Below are 24,095 nucleotides of genomic sequence, written 5' to 3' on the forward strand. Positions count from 1 at the left end.
TTGTTCCCGCAATGTATTTGGCCTTGTCCAGATTTCCTGTGTTAAGAGGTTGAGAGGTATGCACAAATAAATTGCTTTAAAGAATTAGATATATCCAAACTGCTCAACTGTCCCTGATTTTGGCTCAAAATGTTGCTCTCCCCCTAATAATTCCTCCACAAAATGGCAATTTTGGAGGAAACATGGAGAGTTTAAAATTAATAAATAATTGTAATGATCAGTTACAGATTACTTTTATTTCAGAAATGCATGTAGATTCTCTTATTTTGTCAACTGCTCAAACTTAACAGTACTAATATTAAAAAAGTGCTCCTTCTTTGACAAGTTCCAGGCTGTATTGTGTGGCTATTTTATATTTTTGCATCACATTTTTGGTCTGTTTTTCATAAACTTGTGGTTTTCTAGCAAATTAATGGCAAGTCATTAAAGACTGAAGTTAGAAAATAACGACAGACATTTGAGTTTCAGATTTCATACCCTTCAGAAAAATTCATACTAATGCAAGATGTACAATACTATTATCTTTCTAAGTTTATAAGAGCAATATTTAAAAATTGTCCTTATTTTTGGGCTTTTGTCCCACTTCTATTTATGGCTTTTTTCCAAATTTCTTGCTCTGAAGTTGATAGGTATGACACATATGTGAGGGCCATCACTGTCAGCTAGAGACGTTTCAAATTGTGATATACATGTTGTACCCTACTCCCCCATGTAGTGACTCTGGATTTGTCCAAGCAAGGCAAGGAGCAGTTATCCAGTCTAAGTGTGCACATTATCCCCCCATCCAAGGTAGACACAAGTACTACAGTGGCTTTTCATCTATCCTTGATTTTTCAGAATGTTCTGGTGTTCTGTCATATTTTTATACTGTTGATTTATGCTTTTTATTATTCAAAAAATGCATGTTGTTGCAGTGCCTGTTGCTCTGTGTTTAAGTAGCAATGCTTTAATGACCTTCAGGTAAGCTTGTCTGAGATTGTAAGACACAAGTATGCTTTAATAAGCAAACTGTTAAAGAATTATCAACATTGCAAGCCTTTTTGTTGTTGCCATGCAGAGAATATTTACATAACTAGATAATGTATAAGCCTTAGATATTGAAATGCATATGACAGTATTTGTAATAGAGGACAGGATTACAGCATTTCAGAAGTTCATTACATGTGTGTGAGACTTGCAGTCATCTTTGCAGGCTTTACCCATAAACTAAACAGAATGCCAATCTATCATGTGTGCTCCATAACCTGTGCAGTAATCCTTTAAGCAATTTATCTTGAGCTTGTTTGTTGTTTGCTGTTCATTTTTTACTTTGATCATGTTTTCCCCATGAAACAAGTAGATAGTTGTTGGCAGGCAGCAGGTCTTTTTTGGATAAAAAACATTTTTACAAGTGGGGTAATCGGTATCACAGATATTGTTACTTTCAGCATGTTACTTGGTACTTTTATAAAGCTGAATATAAATTATAATTAGAATTGCAGTGCAAGAAGAAGTGGTTTGAGGTGAGTGCTGCTTGTTTTTGTTTTTTTATACTTGATTTCAACTAGCATTCCAGTAATGTATTTAAAAAGTAATTTATTTTTTCATGCCTCACAACCTTTTTGTTTCCATCTAAATATTAAGTAAGCTGTCATGTAGCCAATGCGTTGAAATATTTTTTTCTTCTCCACTTCATTTTGTCTTGATTGGACTCTCATAATGACAGATTGGCTCTCAGGGCAGCGTATTTAATTAAAGTCCCATTTCTTGTAGATTTGAGCCTAGCCCTGCCCATTCTAGTTGGCCACTCCCCCTTCCCATTGGCCTCACCCATTCAGCTGTCTCCTGCAGCCCCCCTCTTTGATTTGAAGTCACCAGCCTCCACTAACTATCACGAAGTGTGGAGACCACTGTATCACATACATGGCACAATACCTCTCAACCTTTTGGAGCAAAAAATTTGGACAAAGGGCAAGGGGGGCAATTTTTAAATACTGCTCTTAAAAACATAGAAAGTTGCAAGTTTTGCATTAGCTTGAATTTTTCAGAAGGGTATGAAGTCTGAAACTTAAAAGTCTGTCATTAGTTTCTGACTTCAACCCCCAATGATTTGTTAATGATCTTCCAGAAAATCAAATTTTTATGAGAAACAAACCAAAAATGTGAGGCAAAACTCTCAACATTTTGCAAAGATCTGTACAGTTGAGAGGTATGCATGACATGGAAATATGTTGAAACGTATGAAGTGAACTATATCTCAGGTCCAGTGATTAGGTCCATACATCAGGCTGCTAGGCTCTTTCCTGTCCATTATTTAAGTCACAGACATTGCAAATGACATACACATCCTGTGTCCAAACAGCTGTCCAAAGGACTACAGACTGTGGGCAATCATTGATTCCAGCTGTGATATTAATATGATACAGACAGTATCAACACACATCAAAGATTGCTGCTGCAGCCATGACAACACCTGCAATGACACAAAAAGATGTGGGGATTTGTTACATCAGGAAAACAAACACACAACCCAAGTATAATGTTAACATCACACCCTATAATCAGACCAATAGGTATGTAACCTGTGTCCTGAGGTAGATGGTATGTGTAATGTACACTAGCATATGGTCACAGTGCTGACTACTCCCTTGTATGTAACACAACTACTGAGTATATGAAGGACATCCACATCAGAGGCTATAATGCCTACATAGTTCACAACCTCCATCACACCAATAATTGAGTACAATGGACCCTTCTTCATGTAGCTCACTATGCATCTTCCAATAATGTGTAACTGAAGTGTGCCACATTTTTCACAGTGAGCTCTCACACATCGTATTGGCCACACCTAGATATTATTTATGTCTGTTAATGCGGAAACCCCATCAAGGTGTTGCACCTGATGCATGTGTGATACCTGTTCCGGTGATGAACACAGGAACATAGGAACATAGTACATACATAGCTGCTTGACAACGTTAATGGCATGGGCAACATTTGTGCTAGTGTAGATTGTAAGATCTAGCTAAAAGCGAAAGCGAAAAGCTAGATGAGATTGTAGATCTCATCAGAGCCTGTGTTTCCCTTCTTCTTGGGTTGGGAGGATGGCCTAATGGTTAAGGTGTTTGCCTTACAAACACAAGGTACAGGGTTTGAATCTCACTGGGGATAATTGGCTAGGCTTAAAATGTCTCACAAGGGCAGTTAGCCTAGTAAGAACCTATGTAAGAAGAACCTATGTAACAAAAACAGAACCAAAATAAAACAAAAACTGAACTAACAAACTAAAAATCAAATAAAAAAGCCAGAAGGAAAACACAAGCTCAAATTTAATAATAATAAAACATTCAACACTAAGCGCGTGCATCTGTAAACATAAGACTTCATCAGACTGTAAAAATGTTTTAAGGTACAACCATTTAAATACTGATTCATTAATCACATGACTTATACATTAATACTTAATGCCTTTCCTTTTAAGGAGGCCACAAAATCTTCCCTGTCATTAAGACCTGGTGGGTGGCAGGTATCCAAGCTTACATGCCATGAATCCTCTAGCCACCCTAATTCATCTTCAGCATTAAACATGCTATTAAATGTTTAATTTCACCCAATACTACAAATTTAAAATCTACTTTACATGAACTAGCTTTATAATGCTTGCCAAGTGCATTTTTCATCCTTAATCATTACGGCATACGTGTGTTCATACATCCTCTTGTAAAGTTCCCTAGTAGTGTGTCCCACATAAAATACATTACAAGAAGAACATATTACTAAATAAACAACAAATCTTGATTTACAAGTATATCTTCCCTTCACTTCTATACTATAACCATTGATGCATATCTCATTCACATCAGTCAACAAAAGATGACATAAAGTACAGTTGTAACACTTATACATGCCTGGGTTGGAAACAATACTCTCCACAGGCTTTAATTTAATTTGAAAGATATTTTTAAAACTCTTCCCTCTCTTTTGCACAAACACTGGAGCATCACCCATTATTCTACTGATTTCAACGTGACATTTTAATAAATTCCAATTGGCATTAATAATCCTTTTGAGAGCTTCAGTATCAATACTGTTGGTAATTTGCATTTAGACTCTAGTCTACCTGCTTGTCATATTTAACTTTCTCCCTTTTATTCACTCTCATTTCATTAACCTCTTCAAATTTGTTCTTTACCAAATTTTCAGGGTAGCCTCTAGTAATAAATTTGTTACATAAACTCATGCTTTCATTTTTGAAATCTATATCTCTATCTGTTAACTCACTGACTCTTATCAATTGTCCTTTGAAAATATTAGCTTTAGTTTTTTTTAGGATGCATACTACTATAATGTAAAAACAAATTGTTCTGTACATCTTTCTTAAAAATAGACGTCATTATCTTGTCTCCCTCTTTAATGACTGTTAAGACTAAACAGTTAACAGAAATTATACTGTAGTGCATAGTGAATTTAAAAAAAGAACTCACATTATTCAAATACATTAAAAATTCATTTAATAAAGGTTCGCCTCCTTTCCATACAAAAACACATAATCAATAAAACTTTTAAAGAAACTGATGTGCTTAACATAAATACTTTCTAGTACATTCACCTTCTCTCACCCATGCATAAATACATTTGCATAACTGGGAGCCATAGCAGCCCTCACTGCTACGCCATTGATTTGTTGAAATAGTTCACTATTAAATTCAAAATAATTATAACTTAAAACAACATCTAATATTTCCATAAGGAGACTGATTGTATTATTAGAACATTTTTTATTTGTAATCAATTCGAATCTCTCCATCCCCACCCCTTCACTGTTAGGTATAACTGTATACAGGGATTTGATGTCTATGGTTACCAGTAAATCACCTTCATCAACTTTAACATCCATAATTTTCTTTTTAAAATCAAGAGTTCTTAACATATGAAGAACCCATTGCCACAACTTGTTGCAAATATGTATCCAGAAATAATGGCATTGCTTCTGTTTTGTTCATATTGCTAGCAACTATTGGCCTCATGGGTAGGTTATCCACCAAACAGGTTTGTGTTTCCTTGAGGAGCAGATTTTAGTTTTGTTGGGTATGGCTGAGCCCATGCAATTGTATATACAACTGTATATACTGCATTGGTGTACTGTTCGGCATAGTTGTCTGCATCCTTTGAGGGTGGTGGTGTGAAGCTACAGATACCCCCCCTTAGGAGGTTGTAGTCAGCTTTTGAAAAGTTTTTTTAGCTTGATTATGGCTAGGAGTGGGGTGGGGTTGGGTGGGACATAAACTTCAAACAAGACAGTCCAATGATCTGATCTCACCAGGGAAAAACAAACTATGGGAGTAGTTCAGCAGTCACCCATGTTGATGAGAACCAAGTCCAGAATACTATCTCCCCTTATGGGGGATGAGACAAGCTGGTCTAGTGCATTATAACTGATGAAGTCAAGGAATCATTGAGTGAGTGCATTATTGCAGGAATTGTTCACCCAGTCTGTGGTGGGGTAGTTGAAGTCACCAAGGATCAGGGTGTTAGGGGGTACCTTGATGAAGTCAAGTAGATCTAGGTAGGAGGAGTGGGCGTCCAGAGTCATGGAGGGGGGTACATAGTTGGCTATAACTTGGATGGGTGCCTTGCCAACTGTCAGTTGCACCTGGAGTAGTTGCAATGTGTCATGCTGGCAGACAAGTCTGGAGGTGTGCCTGACCTTAATGAAGATAGAAACTCCTCCATCCTTAACAATCATATCTCTCAACTGTCCAGATTTTCTCAGAATGTCCAGATGTTTGCCTTTATATCTTTTGGTGTGTTCCATATCAAATTTGTGGTTTTCTAACATATCACTGGGATGATCTCAGGACTGATGTGACTCAATAATTACATACATTTGAGTTTCAGACTTCAAATCCTTCAGAACATTTATATTAGCACAAACACCTGGTTATTCTAGCAAATTTCTAAAGAGTACCTATGTCAGATTTGCCCATATTTCTGGGTCATTGTCCCCTGATTATGTTAGCCTTTGTCCAGATGTCTTGCAGTAAACAGACTGAGAGTTATCTGTTTAGCCCGAGTGATCATTGTGGCATGCCGCATAAAACTGTGGACCTTCAGTGCTCTGATTTAAACAGGATTGCTATCCCAGCTATCATGTCTGGCATTCACCCCCATGTATGCTAATTTGTTCATGGGCTTGGTGGAGTTCCCTTACATATATAGAAGTAGATTTTATAAGAATCATGTAAAAAGATATTTTAGGTTTATAGACAACCTTATATTTATTTGTGAAGGGGGTAAAAATGAAGTACATTCATTTGTTAAGTACCTGAATGAAAATACATTTAATATTAAATATGATGGTCTACAGGAGGGAGCAATAGTGAATTATTTAGATATAACTTTAGAAGGTTTAAGGAATGGAGAGATCAAAACTAAATATATATAGAAAGTTTGATCAGCTTAATCAGATGTTACATGCATTTAGTTGCCATCCAGCACATACTTTAACAGCCATCCCTTACAGAGAGATTTTGAGAATAAAAAGGCTATGCAGTGACACACAGGAATCCAAAAGGGAAGCTAAAAAAACAATCATTATGTTTTTAAATAGGGGATATGATGAGGGAACTGTTCTGGACAGTTATACTAGAATATGTAGAGAAAGAGAAGGATATTAGCCAGGGAAAAAATGTAGGAAGATATAAAAAGAGTTAATTTCAAACCAGACCTTATTCTTTGTTTCAAAATATACATTATTTTCAATAGGGTTACAGAAGCTGTTGAGAGATTGCTGGAGCATAGTAAATAGGGAAGTTCCATCCCTCATAGAGGTGGAGTTAAGATTTTCCTACCAGGAATGTTTTGGTCCATGGTATATATAGAAGACCTCTGGAAAGCATAACAGGGGTATTGTCTGAGATGGGCACTATTACATGTGGCAAGTGCACGATATGTCAACATGTAGTAGCAACATTTAAAAGAATCAATGGTAAGATTTTTTTCTTGTAAGAGTGTAGGCATTGAGTATGCCATTAAATGCCCTTGTAAACGTTTTTATATAGGAGAAAGTAAAAGAAGCATGGGTGAAAGAATAAAGGAACATGTTAGGGACATTAAAAATAATAAAGCTATAAGCCCAGTAGCAGAGAATTTTAATAGGAAACACAAGGGAGATTTTAGTAGTCTACAAGTTTCAGTTTTAGAACAAATTAATTCAAAATTTCTTAGTGAAGACAGGATTAAATACTTACTTAGGAAAAAGGAATCAATTTTTATATTGAAATATAAAACATTACAACTAAAAGGGTTGAACAAAGAATGTCATTGGAAAAGTTTCATTTGAACATAAGGGTTTTTTAAGTATTCAGTATTTTTCATTTAATTAATTGAATAAGTGTTTAATTAATTGGACAAGATTTTCAATTTTCTTATATAAAAGGAAATGTTCTTTCAGGTGTTATTTACTCTGTAAAGTCTGTTTCAACCGAGGCATTCAGAGAGATTGTTTTGCTGCTATTTGCTACTTGCTGCTATTTAGTACATCTGTTGTCGAATAAAACAACTTTTGCTGATATTACGGAGGAGGTATTAGTTCCTGGTCTTTTGTGGTACTTTTTTGCTTTGTTGAAAAGTGGTTACAATAAGGATTGCTATCCATATTCACTTACACTGTTTGCAGGCCAGCAACACTGTTGCCAGCTATGAAATCTCACATATTTACGTTTAAACGCTGTGAGCGGCCTGAATATGCAATGAGCACTGCTACTCACTGCGCATCACTGCACACATGTAAACTCTGTGAAGGCTTTGTGCAAAGTCTTCACAGAGTTTATTGAATCCCAGGGGATGGTCTTAAATTTGACCTCACATCGAAAGCAAAATCAAGAAGACCCTTCAAGGCTTGCTATATAGAAACAAACATTTTCTGTGCACACCCACCAAAATTATTCTAGCCAAAACCTACCTTCTGCCTTCTTTACTCTATGGTACTCCTGTTCTAACCAATTTACAATACTCAGCAAAAAGTACACTTCAAAGGTGCTACAACAAATTTGCCAAGTTTGCTACTAATTCATTCTCCTTTATCCATCACTGTAAAGGTCTGCATACCCTTAGCTGGCTGCAACTCCCCCTCCATTGCTTCTACATTCAACTTACAACAATACATAACATCATACACAAACCATTAGCCTGCCTAGCTCTTACTCCTTTAATCAACATATACTCTCCATAAAAAAAACTTTCAGGTCAGAAGATAAACAACTTCTCATCATAAATAAACCAAGTAAATCCCCGGGACAAAGCTTATACTCCTACTCAGTAGCAAAAAGAAACAAAACAAAAAACAAACAAACAAAAAAAATGGAATTCCTTACCTCTAACCATCAGAATTACTTCTAACTTACCCATCATTAAATGCTCCCTAAAAGAATATTTACAAAATCTTTGACCTGCTTCTGTGCCACTCCTGGCTGAACTTGCTCACTATATTTGTTTCACCCCTTCAACCTAAATCACACTTCACAACCCTCTGCAGTCTACTAATCCACTGCTTTCTTTCATTTTCCCGACTACCTTACCTTATGCACTTCGACTCTGCAGACCTTTCTTCTACCTCTTTCCTTCCTACTAACCTAAGCTACCCAAAGACACCCTACCCTGCAAATTTTTTATAATCTCCTTCTCTCCATCCTTCGTCCTTCTATAACCATAATATGAACACCATCTCTCATAAGAAGACATCACTCAATTTCCCCTCACTTTATCAAATCATGTAATCTCTTGTATCTCTTTAAAATATCTTGTTATAATTGTTTCTTGTATCATTTATCACATACTAATCTATGTAGCAAATAATACGACTATTTCCTCACGTATTTTCTCCAACTCAAGTTATTGTTTTTCATTGCACTTTGCTATGAAACATGTTAGAGTTTTTTTTTCTCATTACATTTTTTTTAGACTTCTGTTTTTTTGTATAACAGGATACTTTGTAATTTAAAATAGCTGTACTTGATGTTTTGTAGTGTAACATGATACTTTGTGATTTAAAATATCTGTACTTGATGTTTTGTAGTGTGACAGGATACTTTGTGATTTAAAATATCTGTACTTGATGTTTTGTAGTGTAACATGATACTTTGTGATTTAAAATATCTGTACTTGATATTTTGTAGTGTAACAGGATACTTTGTGATTTAAAATATATGTACTTGATTTCTAAAAGATTTGCAATTGTGGAGCTTTTCTCCCTGGGCCTCTGCTGAAACTGGGCACTTTCTATCCCAGTCAGACTTTCCTAGTAAACAAGTGTCAAATAACTAAATAGAGTACAGTATTAGAATTTGTTCCAGGGTTGTCTTGGTACAGGGTTTGATTCCATCAGCCCTTATTTGTGTTCTGTGTGACCTTTAGAAAGTCATTTAACCAGAAATTTCTCCCAGGTCATGACTGAAAACTGTCTGTGTGTCCAGTAGGCCTACCTGGTGATTAGATGGGCATCATTATTATTATTTATAATCATGGTTACACAATCTGTAGAACTGGTATGTTATCATTATAGATATGCTAATCACATGTCTCATAACAATCTTTAATCTCTACTATACCACCTCCAGCTGATTTTTTGTTAGAGTGTCTGTTACAGTAATAATATTTATACCCTGACAGATCTGATTTTCAAACATTGCCCTTTAACGATGTTTAACAGACAAAAACAATGTCAATGTTATTTGATGCAACACATTTTCCAGAAAAAATGTCATTACTGATGCTCCTAGCATTACCAACCAGCACAGGTAAATCACATTTTGTTATGTGTGAACTGTTACATTTCTGCAAACGTACAGATGAAAAGGGTTCTTGATTACTATGACTGTCATATCTGCTTTTTTCCCTGTTTTGTGCCCCAGACAAAACTGACCATCATGTCTCCCCTCAATCAGGCATGATCCCCTGGGAATTTTATCTTGGATCAGGGTGACATCTGTCCACAGGAAGCATTCTGGTAAAGACGTAAAGCAAGTTCATTGTTGCTTGAAGTGGAGGGACATGTAAAATACATCTCTGCAGAGGGAAACAATGCCTTCTCCATGCATTTGTGTACTTTTGTACACCATTGTTGAACAACAGGATGGTGACTTGGTAAGGGTAATACCCATCTCGGGGATACTAATTTCCCATATCTGCTCCTTTTCAGGGGGATTGTGGTAATGCATGGCTTGCCCCCCCCATATTCCCCCAGGAAGGTCATGTCCATCCTTCTCTGGCAGCTTCCCAAGACGTCTAAGCCATTAATTAAACCTGGGTCACCTGGGTTCTTGTCATGGATTTATTCTCTCTGTGCCACCATAAGTGGGTATGACATCTGTTTTTAATGTTGTGTTCTTGCCCATCTCTTTCACATTGCATTACACATAACCAGTGGCATGTCATTTCCAAAGTCTGCTGAATTCCAGCACATAAATTGTGTGTATTTATAGAACACCAATCACTCATGGCTTGTTACAAGAAAATGCTTGCCCTGTACCAGGAATTAGCATATACAGTAGTTTTCAGAGTGCATCAAACCAGGAAGCTCTATAAAAATGTAAAGTTTATACTGGAAGTGGTTTGGAGCTCATTTACTCTTTAACACAGTCTTGCTGTCTAGAAGGACCACTTCTATTTCACCTTGCTTGTTGATAGATAACACATGGGAAATATACTGTTTAAACCAGTAACTTGCATTGCTTTATGCATATCTCGGTGCCTGTAGTCCACTACAACATGTCAGGTGTAGTCATTGTTATGGACTTTTTTGATAGAAAATAAAGTACAAACTTTAAACCACAAATATATAAACAATTGCTAAATGCTGCATTCATAAATTTAGTAATGCATGTCTTTATAGTGCTGTATATTTTGAAATGAATAAGGCAAGCATGACTTTATTTTAAGTTCTTGAATTTCAGCGCTGATTTCTGATTTCCTTTTTAAAATGATAAATGATTGCACAGACGTATGATGTCAAAACCTAAGAAAATATATTTGATCACATAGCAACTGGAAACTGAAATTATTTTCACAGACTCCTTAGTAAGTTTCCCAGTCCATAACTTCTAGCATACTCCTAACAACTTTCAAAACATGATTTTTCTTTTAGTTACCTCTCAACTATTTAGATTTTGCAGACTGTCCAGATTTTTGCCTCGTATTCTTGGTCTGTTCCTCATAAAATTTGTGGTTTTCCTGCAAATCACTGAAGACTGATGTCACTAAATAAAGACAGGCATTGGAGTTTCAGACTTCATACCCTTCAAAAATACATGTTAACACAAAATTTGTTGTTCTCGCAACTTTCTAAGTTTATAAGAGCAACATTTAATATCCATTATTTTAGGCTTTGGCCAGATTTCTTATGCAAAGAGGTGAGAGCTATGCTCCTGAATGACTGTTATTTAAAAAAAATATTTGGTCTTTAGAGTACATTTTACATTACTTTTCCATTCAATGCTGTATTTTTGTGCTGGCTATAACTTAACATCCTATATTGCCATCTAGTGGCAAAATACATGTGCCTGTGCATAAGGTTTTAAATTATTCAAAGATACTCCATGCTAAAATAATATTTCCTAAGAGCATGGGTGTAGGTGTGCACATGTATATGTATTTACAGGTAGACAGATAGATAGATACATAGACAGACTGGTTGATAGATACATAGATAAATATGAGTATGCATGAATATATGAATCTATGGGATCTTTTACAAACAGCAACTGACTAAATATAGAAAAAAGTTTCATTGTAGGGTAGAACCAGTGAGCTAGAAATTGTGATATTCAAATGCTTCTTAATCACCAAGAGTCAGTTGACAAAGCCATAGCTGTGACCTTGTTTATATTATAACTATACTTTTCTCTTGCTTTATACATTTGACTGATGTGTCAAAAATAATCCCTAACATTAATGGATAGCACAAAGGATTAAGCTTCTGAGTTGTTAACAAGCTGCTGTCATTTGGAACAAGGTTTGATTCCCTTAGCCTTCATTTCCCTACTCTGTGACCTTGAGGTCGTGATTTCATCAGACAGTGCTGTGGGGAATCTGAGAAACTTGGCTAGTATACTCAATAGATTCTTGGACCACATGCTTAGTAACTATCTATGATCCTGAACATGCCAAAACAACTTAACAACAGATGCCAGCAGCTATTGTTAGACAAGGGGCTCAGTTAACTAGATGAAATGGAAACTAGGTACAAAATGTTAACCAAACCAACTACGTAGCCATCACCAGCTAGCAGTCAATAACTGTGAAATATCCAGATGACCTGCCCTGATGACTACTAAACATATATGCAAATTAAAATCTGACTGGCAGTTGTAATCATCGGCTACAAATATACAATTTGTTAACCAAAGTCACTTAAGCCGAGCTCACAGTAAGATAGTAAAAGTAACTGAAACAAGAAATGCTCACTTACCTTGCTTTCATAGGTAAGTACTAGGCTAATTGCAATTGTGGGCCATTTAAGCCTAGCCGATTTCTCCATAAAGGTGAAAATCAAAGCTTATAACCTGTGTCTGTGAGGTAAGCACCTTAACTATAATGCTAACCTCAGATTTCTGTTCGAGTTTTAGTTAAAATACATTAACAGTATTTTCTAACGTGGTTGGGACGGCATATTAATTGGCCAAGTGACTACAAAACCAGATTCACTTCTTTAGACTCATATTATGCACTGTGATAAGTTGTTATAGACTGCCTGAAGACGCATTCCAAAGAAATGGAAACATATTTTACTTTTATATGTACCACACTGCCTTTCACAGCATGTTAGATATTAATAAGGGGTAAGTAGTAGTTCCTGTATTCTCTTGTTAACATTCTACCCTGATACGTGGCCTGGTATAAAAAAACAATAATATTAATATGAAATTTATCATCTCATTTCAGTGGGGCACACTCCCTAGTCTGTATGATGAAATATTACTGTATAATGTCATGCTCTATCCCTGTAAACATAGTGTGTGTGTATTTGTGTGTAATCTATAGATACATATAGATATACAGAAATAGATAGCTACAGATATGCGTTAAACAGGGAGAGAGTTTATGTCAGTGAATATCACAAGACAAACAATTATTACTGACTTTCCACTTGTGATAATGCAAATTGGTAAGTTACTAAGTTAATGTATAATTTTAACTAAATGAATAAAACATCTGTCTATGTACACCAAATGAGATTTTTTTTTACAATATACTCCATGTGAGATGTCTATGACATCCTTCAATTTATGTCTGCAGCACATAATGTTGGTTCATTGGTCTGAGTGGAATGTCCATATTGAAAGTGCAAACACAGATGCTAACTTGATTGAAAAGGCCAGCTATACTTACTTGGATGACCAGCACATTCCCATCTTGGCTGCAGAATGACCATTCTCCAGCAGTGTTAATGTACAGGTAATACCCAAAGGAAAAAAATATCTGCCACTTCAGCGCAACTTATTAAACTGCTGAGAAGCTCTGACAGTTAAAATGTGAATGTTCTCCACCATTTACACTCGCTAAACAGTGTAAAATTAAGATAAAGCTAAATTTAAGAAAATACAAAAGAAAAAACATCTGTGGAGTTTAGTCTGCATTTGTATATCTCTGCTTGCATGCAAGAAAGTATAAGGGAGATATATGTTTTATATAGATAGATATATCTATACATGTACATAAGTATATATATATATATATATATATATATATATATATATATATATATTTTTTTTTTTTTTTCTGCTTTTCCTAGTTAGGAGTCACCTCAGTAGATCACCAGTCTCCTCTTGATTGGCAGTGGATTTTTACAGTGTCAAGTTGCCAGCCCAGCACCTAACCTTCACAGAAGGCACACACACACACACACACACACACACACACACACACACACACACACACACACACACACACACACACACTCATGCACCTACCTGCATGTTTTTAAAGTTCACTCAACCACAAGGAGGATATGCAGATTCTGCACAGAAGGCGCTCCAGCTGAGAATCAAACCTGAAAAACCTCTTTCTGTGAGGTGACAATGCTAACTACTGCACCACCGCAGTCGATACATATCTCTCTCTATATCTATATATATCTATATATATATATATATATATATATATATGTGTGTGTGTGTGTGTGTGTGTGTGTGTGTGTGTGTATGTAGATATCTATATCTAATCTCTCTCTCTCTGTCTATATATATATATATATATATATATATATATATATATATATATATATAGATAGATATGTGTTTGTGTGTTTGTGTGTGTGTGTGTGTGTGTGTGTGTGTGTGTGTGTGTGTGTGTGTGTGTGTGTGTCTGCATATAGAAATTAAATACATACATAATTATATTTTAGATGTAAAATACCTCCTCCAGCAGTAACATATATTATAGCAAGTTTGAAACATTAGCCGGAGGAACTTTTGTACATAAAAAATATAAAAAATACAAAACAGTTTAACACATAGCCCATTCTCTAAGAACAATAATGCCTTCCAGACTGTGGGTTATTGTGCAAATAATGCCCTTCCAGGGTGTAGAGATCATCTGCCTGCAGCCTCAGATCTCAGAACACCCCCTGGGTGTGCGTTATTTACACTATAACACATTCCATGTCTGACATTATTACTTGCTTAACAGGAAAACGTTATGCAGCAAAACATTTAATGCCAATCTGCTGATACAGGCATACTTGTTTCAGTGTCATTTTGAAATTCAGCCCATTACAGCCTTGTGGTGTTATTAATGAATCTGCTTGAAATAATCTGTTATTTAAGAACGTGATTATTTTATTGGATGATTATTGTTCTTTTTCTGTTAGGTGTAATTGTAATGAGCATCTTATATTAAGACTTGATTTTATTTTTATTTTATCTCCAGAATGTATTAGCAGAAGTGTTAAGAGAGTGTTCTGCTTTTATAAAGTACTGAACTTGAGGACATTCGTTATTTTCATTTCTTTATTCTTTATATGCTTTCACTGTTACCCTTATTATATTGAGATGAATTATAATAACTCTACTATATCATATATGGCAGTCCCAGAACTTTATTCTACACAGTCCACAACTTCTGTGAGACTTTTTTCCATAATAATGTATAAATTAACAACACTCATAGTGTGATTTACAAATAATCTATTCAGAGTTTAAACTGTTTCTTTTAAGATTCAGATAAGTTATTAAGATTTTTTTATTTTATTTTTATCAGCCCCAGTTCCCAATTACCATTGAACCCCATCCCCACCCCACCCCACCCATCTAGTTGGCTATTCATTCTCCACACAGATGAGGCAAGAACCCAGTGCTGTTTTGCATCTAGAGAAAAATTGGTGGTGGGGGCTTTATTTATGATTAAGCTAGTTGCACTGCAGATGGTTGCTGTAGATGCTTCCCCTCAAGGGTTTGGTGTACATTAAGCATACTAAAGAGGCATGTATTTCACTAATGCATGTTGTAGTCCCTTTAAAATAAAGTTCCTGGTGAAGGCAAAGAGCTTGCAGTGATCCATAGCCTCTACCAGGTATTCTACACAAAGTTCTGACCCTGAGCATATTCTCTCACCACCCTTCCAGCTGACAGAAATGAGACAGGAATCATCTTAATCTCCATGGGTAACTGCTGCACAGCCCCTGTGTTAGTAATTGAACCCAGGTCACCCATGTCATTGTTAGAGTTTGATCCCTCTATGCCATAGAGGTATTGCCAGTTTGTTTGTTTTTTGTTTTTGTTTTTCTTTTATTGACCTGTACTTTCAACAAAATGAAGATGTCACATTTAAACTGCAAAAATAGTCTTTCCACACAGAGGACCTAAATGTTTTTTTCCTGCTTTGTTCATTAATCATTTACATAAGAATGCATGTGCAAAACCTGATGCAAACTATTAAAACCAAGAACTGCTACATGCCGAGATTTACATTGTAAAACTATATCTGTTTCAAATCTTTTAATAATTTGACATCAGTAATTACACAACATTTTTTCACAATATTTAACAGTTGTCTTTTTGAAGCCTTTGGGTAAAATGTGTTTCTGCATTTAGAAAATTACTTTTCTTCAGTGTTTTTCATAGTGTAAGCAACACTCAGTAATGTAAAGCATTATTCATTTTCTGCAAATATAAACTGCATGAATATCCTGGGTGAATAATAGATGTCAACTTTAAAATTATTCTCATCTTCCTTTTAAACATTTCCATTCAGAATATGGTAGATCATATTGTAAGGCAGAACATGGCTTTAAAAAAGGTTTGTAGAAATGGAGTAAGCTTTCTCCTGAAGATTCTTTGCAAGTCTATCGTGAAAGGGATTCAGGCTCAACATACAAGGAATGTTCGATGCAGATAGTGCTTTTTTGATAACACAGTCAACAAAAGTATCTGCAAAGCTAAATAGATTCACTTATGTGGTGTCCCCTATAAGCCAAGGAGATAGTCTTGCTGTAACCATACCTGTAAGGTCTTACCGTTTATTTCTGAAGGGACCATGATGGATCAAATATACTGTGTAATAGTGCAATAGACCTTTTGAAATGTATTAGTTAGTGAGGCAAATGCTTAATCTGTAAAGCGAGCAGCTAAGATACATGTCATCCAAGAAGAAAAAACAAACAGGAAGATAATTCACTGGAGACAGCAATGAGGAGGCTATACCAGGTATGGCTCATAGGTTCATAGGAGGTTACTGGGAACCAACTGCCCTTGGTTAGATGGACATACGTTCCAGATCGGCACTGACTAGCCCTGTCCATGAGAGACATGGGTACCACCCTGAGGTGTATTTGCATTCACCTATCCATTTGTCTAGTTTGCATGTGAATAGGGTGATTGAGGAGCCCTGCTTCACATGCATTGGAAGTTTATTTCAGAGCAGCAGCCATCTCTGGGAGAAAGTGAGAATCAAATACTACACTTCGTGTCTGTGAATCAAACACCTTAACCATTATACCAACCCTCAATCATTTTGTAGTCAAGAAAAGCTGTCTCTATTCTTAGATGATGTTATTTTATACCTGACAAAACCAGAAAGGGACATTACAGTGTTGAGGAACATTTTGAAACAGTTTCAAATCTTTTCAGGGTACAAAATAAATGAAAATAAAACAAATGCAATAGCAGTAAATTATGTACCCACATACAAACTGGTTCAGTAATATCCATATTTACGGGGACAAGATAAAATGAAGTATTTAGGAGTATGGATTAAAAATGATTCCAGTGTGACAACTAAGGATATGTGGGAAGATACTAAACAAAAGATAATACAAAAACTGAGAAAATGAATCTCTGTTATATGGATATCAATAGTAATATACAAGCAGTTAAAATGTTTTTAGCCCCTTTAGTCTTATACACAGGTCAGGCATATTTTTATCAACCAGAGGAGAAGTTGTTGATGGCAATTAAAAGAGAGATGAAAGATTTTATTTGGAAGGGGAAGACGCCAAGAATCAAGTGAGATAAGCTTATTCTTCCAATAGAACAAGGCGAACTGGGATGTCCAGATTTGAAGGGGCATTTCAGAGCAAAACAGTTACGGCTCCTATATATAGCACAAGCAGAAAGCTATAATTCAAAGTGTTAAGAGATAATGATGAAGCAGGGGGGGCTCAAGAGCAAGGAGAGACAAGGATTTTGGATGCAGACCTTTAAGGAGGATAACAGTAATCATATTGAATATTATATTCATAAAGTAGCAGAAGGTATTCTAAGAAGTAAGCCAACACAGGAATGGAAAACTGAGATTCTGCAGATAGGGATGACTGCAATCAGGAATACAACCAATAGGCAAGAGGGGGCTGGAATTTATTGGAGAAAACTGGCAAAGGAACCAAAGTACTAGGAGCAAATAATTGGGGAGGGAAAGTTAATATGGGAAAATGCCAGAACCTGTTGTCAGGAAATCCTTTTATATAGCCAGACTAATCACCAGAGACATATCTTCTAGATCCAAGGAAGTCATTGTCTCCCTCTTCTCCACCCTTATTAGACCAATAATAGATTACATTGCCCCTTATAGGATGTACTTTGCCTAGGCATATGACCCAGCTGAAGGCACTGCAGCATTTCCTTGCCAAAAAAAATCAAGGGCCTGTTCCCCATAAGTTATCCTACCACCTTAAAGCACTCTCTCCTCCTCTTCCTTCTTTCTTAATGACTGCTTAGAAGAGGTTTCAGCCTAGCCTATAGATCCTTGAAAGATTTGGTCCTATATGGCTCCCACTCATTCACAAAACTAATATGACCTCAAATATCCACTCAAGACACCTAAACTATGACTGACATAAATAAGACCTGTTGGCAGGTTAGATATGTTCTCACAGAATACCTCTTTTATGGAATAGACCCCCCATAGAGGTAAAGCAGATTACCTCCATGACCCTTTTTAAGCATAGCTTGGATGACTGTTTAAGCAGTTGTAAGGACACCCCTGGTCTAGAACATCTAGACCTAATGAAAGAGGTCCAAAACTAATTCAGGGTCTACTTTTAATCCATGCCTTGATAAACTGTCAGGATTGTTGTCTAGTCTGCAAATTTTCCATTGGATCAACAGCCTAGTATGAAACTATTTACTTATAATCACTGGCATATGTACAGTGACAGACAACTCAAGGAGGGCAAACACAGTAAAATGCCAACCCATTTCTTGATATAAATGCAGAGGATTAGGGAGGTAGGACAGTTAGAAAAGGGGACCCGAGTCAGAAGAAAACACACAAGGATAATCACAATGATTGACTTGTAGGGAGGGAATATATTTGTGGGAAATTAACTCATTTTATATATAAGAAGAGAAAGGCTAACAGGAGAAAGTAATAAGAAATGATTAGGAGAATGATGGAAAGAGAAGAAAAGGGGGCACAGGCTCAGAAGCATAACATACAGGCACATACAAACAGAGGAAGAGCATAGACCAAATGTAGGGGAAAATAGTGGAGGAACGCAAACAGACACTAGGTGGATGTTTAGTGATAGAGGACAACTGAAGAATGGCACCAAAATAGGCAAACATGGATGTGTATGGCAGATGGCTTCCTGGAGCAGAGGCCGGTCTGCACAAATGTCAGTCACCTCTGTGAATGACTAGGGTATGCCTCTGGTAGTTTGTTTGTGGCGTCTGTTGGTCACATGACTCAAACAGCATCACAGAAGACAGCCATGCAGCTATCACTAGGAAACAACAGGAGCCCCGTCAGGCCAACATCAGAAGAGAAGCCTCTACCTGCTACCTTTGTAGTGGCCACAGACGTGACCAGTAAGTCCTCCAAACTGCTTTCAGCAAGGTGACTTCTATTCTCCTGCCAACAGTCAGGCTAGGTGATCATCAGTATCCCAACTCTAAAGTCACTGATCTGTGTAGGCTAAGGTTACTTTTGTCACTCCTGTACCACTGCTACAACCAGGCCTGCAGAAGGAAGGAAGGAATGCATGTTGTTGCACCCATATGCTGCACATAATCTAAAAACTCTGAATGGCACTGGTGCATATGACATGCACACTGATGCAGGAAGAGTCATTTTTGTCTGTTGTGATATCTCTTCATGTTAGCATGCTGTTCCTGGTGGTGGTGGTGGTGGTGGTGTATGTAGGAGTGAATGACTTGAGATGTACATCGCTGAGAGATATGTTGAGGCATGTCAGAACTTTGTATGCATATTACACATGCAGGTAAGACACTAGTCCTGATTGGAATCCTTCCTTCACCTCAAATGATGCCTGGATTCAAAGAAAATAAAATTGGCTTCAGTAAGTGGTTAAATATTTGGTGTCTTGCCAAGGAGGGTTCAGTATATGTTGCCATGAGATGATAATCCAAGTTGCTTTGCTAGGATGGTCTGTACCTCTTATTTTGAAGATACCATACTGACAGGCATTCTGTCCCCAACAACCATTTTTTGACAAAGTTCAGCTGACCTTAAATTCCAATATAATTAATATTTCAGTCCCAAAATTAAATTACATTTGAGCTGCTTTCCTTAATGCAAGTATAAAAAATAAATTGTCTCATCTTCAGGTACTTCTGTATTTGTAAAACATCCATTGCTGAAACTTGGTTTACTGTAAACAGAACATTTCCTCTTTAACAGGGTTTTGAGATTTTCATGCTTTTAGGTCCAAAATGTCAACTACGATGGGGTCTCCGTATTTGTCAATGAACATATTACCTCTGGCAAGATGCCTAAGGACTCAACGATCTGAACAAACTGAAGTACAGTTCATTCTAGGTAGGAGGAATTATCAACTAATAGTTTGTTACAGAATTTCTTCTTTATCCCCCGATGACCACGTAAGATTCCTCGGTGTTCTAAAGGACCTCCATGTTAATAAAATCACCCCTATTTGGGTGACTTTAACTACTGTTCAATAAACTGGGACATCTACACCTCTAAAGTAGAATATGTCCAGAAATTCTTATACTTAATAAAAAAAAATTCTCTTGAGCAGCTGGTAAATAAACTTACTGGACTGCATAGTATTTTATCCCGATTCTTCCAACTATGACCACTTCTTATACTACTACTCTGGTATCTGCTTCCCTTGTAAAGTCTTATCGTAAATGTGTGACCTTCTCCTTTAAACTTCCAAAAGCTTTTACAGTAAACCCCACTGAATTTAAGGGTTGCAGATATGCCAGTCTCAACCTACTCTTTGGCGAAGTATCAAAATTTACTTATGACTGCACCTCCCCAGACCTTAACACAACAGCAAGCAATGCTAAGGAATGCTACACCCATTTAGAAAAATCATCAGAACCAAGGATCAAGAGAAATTCAAAAAAAGCCACCCTGATGGTCCAACACCATAAAGAAACTTTACAACAAAAGAAAGAAACTCCTTAAATTATTTACTAGAGCCAGAATTCATCTTTTCAAGGATACTATCAAAACTATTACAAAAAAACTGAAGGACACTATTAAGTCCATAAATCAAACTCAAGAACCTAGGCTGGCCTCTGAATCCAAAAATAATTATAAATCCTTATTTTGCCATGTTAGAAAACTAAAAAACAGCGTCCTGCATTGCTAAGATTTTGTTTTTAATGGGGCCTCCTTTTCTGACCCAACTGATAATGACAATATCCATGTGAAGAAATTTAGTGCCAGCTTCACCCTCAAACGTCTTTTCAAAGCCCCTAAAGATCTGAATCCTTTGCTTTCTCAATTACATGTAAAAATATTTCCTGGAAGTGCTAACCAAGACCAAATATACTTCTGCCATGGGACTTGACAATATACCAGATTGTGTAATTAATAGTGTTAAATGCCCTTGCGATCACACTCATTGAGCTGTTTAACATAAGTTTAGCTCCTGTTTTTGTTCTTTATAAATGGCACACAGCAGTGGTGGTACCTCTCCATAAGGGTGGACTTAAAACTGACCTGGACAATTACAGACTTATAAGTTTCATCCACAAAGCCAAGGATCTCATAAGCTGGGATATCAGGACTCTTGTTTTACTTGACCCCCAATAGTTTGGATCTGTGAAAGGTAGATCCTGTGTATTTACTCTGGTAAATTTCTATGAAAGGTTGATGGAGGCTGTAGATGGTGGTGATGCATTGCATGGCACATATCTTGATATGGCCTTTGACACCACTATCCATGTTGACAAAAATTGACCCATATGTGATAATATGCAAATTGTCTGAAAGACAGAACCCATACAATGCAAGTTATGGCTGCCTCATCAAACAAGTATGAGAGTGGCCAGCAGAATGCCAAGGCTTATCACTAACAAAGTGGCCAGCAGAGTGCTAAGGCCTATCACTAACAAAGTGGCCAGCAGAGTGCCAAGGCCTATCACTAACAAAGTTTGCAGACAATCGCAAACTTGGGGTTGCTGTTAAGTCACCTTATAACAACCAGACCACCCAAAAGGACCTCCCCCTAGTAAAAGCTTAGTGTACTAAAATGGATTCAAACTAAATGCTGAAAAGGGCAGTATTATCACTTTTGTCAGATAGTCCCTCATCCTATCATACTGTCTGGACAATACACCTCTACAAAATTATTTGGGTTAATAGTGCACTTTGTTTTTATCGATCTTGTAACAATAGCTGTCAAGGAATCCTTTTATTTGGCCCAGTTAATTGCAAAAAGAATATAATCAAGATCTAAAGAAGTAATCATTCCCTTATACTCAGCATTGATAAGGGCAGTTATTGAGTGTAATGTCCCCTTTAGGGTGTATCTCACCAAACATATCAAAAAATTAAAAGGCCTTCATAGAGTCCTAACCAAAATGATCACAGATCTAAAGTCCCTGATCTATAAAGAGAGGAGAGAAGCTCTGTCCCCTTATCTGGTGCCTTATAGACTTTGAGGATAGATGTTTATCTCACTTACTGTGCCATTATAGACCTGATTATACTAGACATCCTGTTTATTTGCAAGTCCAATATTTCCACCAACCAGGGGATTAAATTTTCACAAACAAATAAATAAAACACAGATTAGAGACAGGTTTATAGCCCAATGCTTGTGAAACCACTGGAATAAACTTCCCTGCATGTTAACCGGTATGATTCACTTTTTTCCTTTAAACAGAAACTAGATGACTGGATTAGTATCCACAAATTTACTCCAGGATTGACTGTTATAGCCCTCCTGGAGAATGGAGGTGCTGGCTAAGGAAGGGTACTGGCAAGGTGACAATGATCACAAGACTCAGTGGCCCTAAAATATCTATGAATCCCTCAGCTGCTATAGCACAAATCAGGAAGAACTTGATATAGTGAGGAAATTATGAAAAGAAAAGAGAAAAAAAAAAAGATCACAATAAAACTACTGTGACTTTTTGTCCTAACTCTATATTTGTCACTGATAAACAGGTCAGGATGATGCTAATGACACCTCAGTTCACTGTATCAGTGCCTGCATCGCTGAGTAGAATCACCCACCATCCCAGCAAACTTATGTTATGCATTATCCATGTACAAAGGACCATCAATAGGGCCCAACAGGCAGTCATGAAAGTTCCTTTGAAGGAAGAACAAGAAATTCTCTCTCTTACCCTTAGGTGTCACATAGGTGTTCTGTTGTCTCCACTGCCTGAACCAGACATGCTCACTCATTCAAGCCTGCTTAAAGAGTGAAATGTTAGCCCCCATGTACATGGATGCATGTTCAAGCATCATGTGAAATGTATCTCACTATAGTAATAAGGCACTTTGTAAAAGTTGTGTAGTGCAGTCTCGTGGTGCTATGAGCTTCCCAGATGTTGTTCTTCAGCATTGTGTGCACATGTTCCTATAACCCTGTGATGGGTACAAATTGCCAGGATATCTTTGCTTAGAATTAATAGCGCAGTGTGATAAGGTAACAATAAAGAGGCATCTTGAATAAAGTCCCTCATTAATATAACCTCCAAACTCTGAGGCCTGAATTAATACATTATACAGTGGAAATACCATGTTGTGAGATTGCTGTAATATATACCTCTCAACTTATTAACACAAGAATTCTGGACAAAGCCAAAGATAATACAGGGACAAAGGCCCAACAATTGTGATAATCTTAAATAACAATCTTATAAACCTAAAAAGCAGATAGAATCACAGGAATTAGGTTACACTTTCTGAAGGGTATAAAGTCTGAAACCTCAAATGCCTGTCATTATTTAGTGACTTCAGTTCACAATGATTTGCCAGAAAACCACAACTTTTATGAGGAATAGACCAAAAATATGAGACAAAATGCAGACATTCTGCAAACTGGATAGTTGAAGGAAATGCAGTCATATCAGCAAAATGAGGAATAGTGAGTTTACTACATTAGGGCAATAGACTTTGAAATACGCATACTGAAGACATTTAAGACACCTGTTAAAGTACCCCTTCATTGTTCTGAGGACCCATTTGTAGCTGGGAGAACAGCATGGGAAATGCACACATAGAGAGCAACATGCCTCAATGTATATGATGGCATTACATACAGGTAACGCATGGCAATGAAATGTTGAGGGTTATAATGAGCAGAGCATTAAAATGATACAATACCTTGATACAGGATTGAGGGTCATAGTAATGTACCTTTAGTGAAGTTTGTTTAAGAAAAGGGGGAAGTG

Source organism: Protopterus annectens, chromosome 1.part1 (assembly GCF_019279795.1).
Source record: "Protopterus annectens isolate FY-2018-M chromosome 1.part1, PAN1.0, whole genome shotgun sequence".
Taxonomy (NCBI): Eukaryota; Metazoa; Chordata; order Ceratodontiformes; family Protopteridae; genus Protopterus; species Protopterus annectens.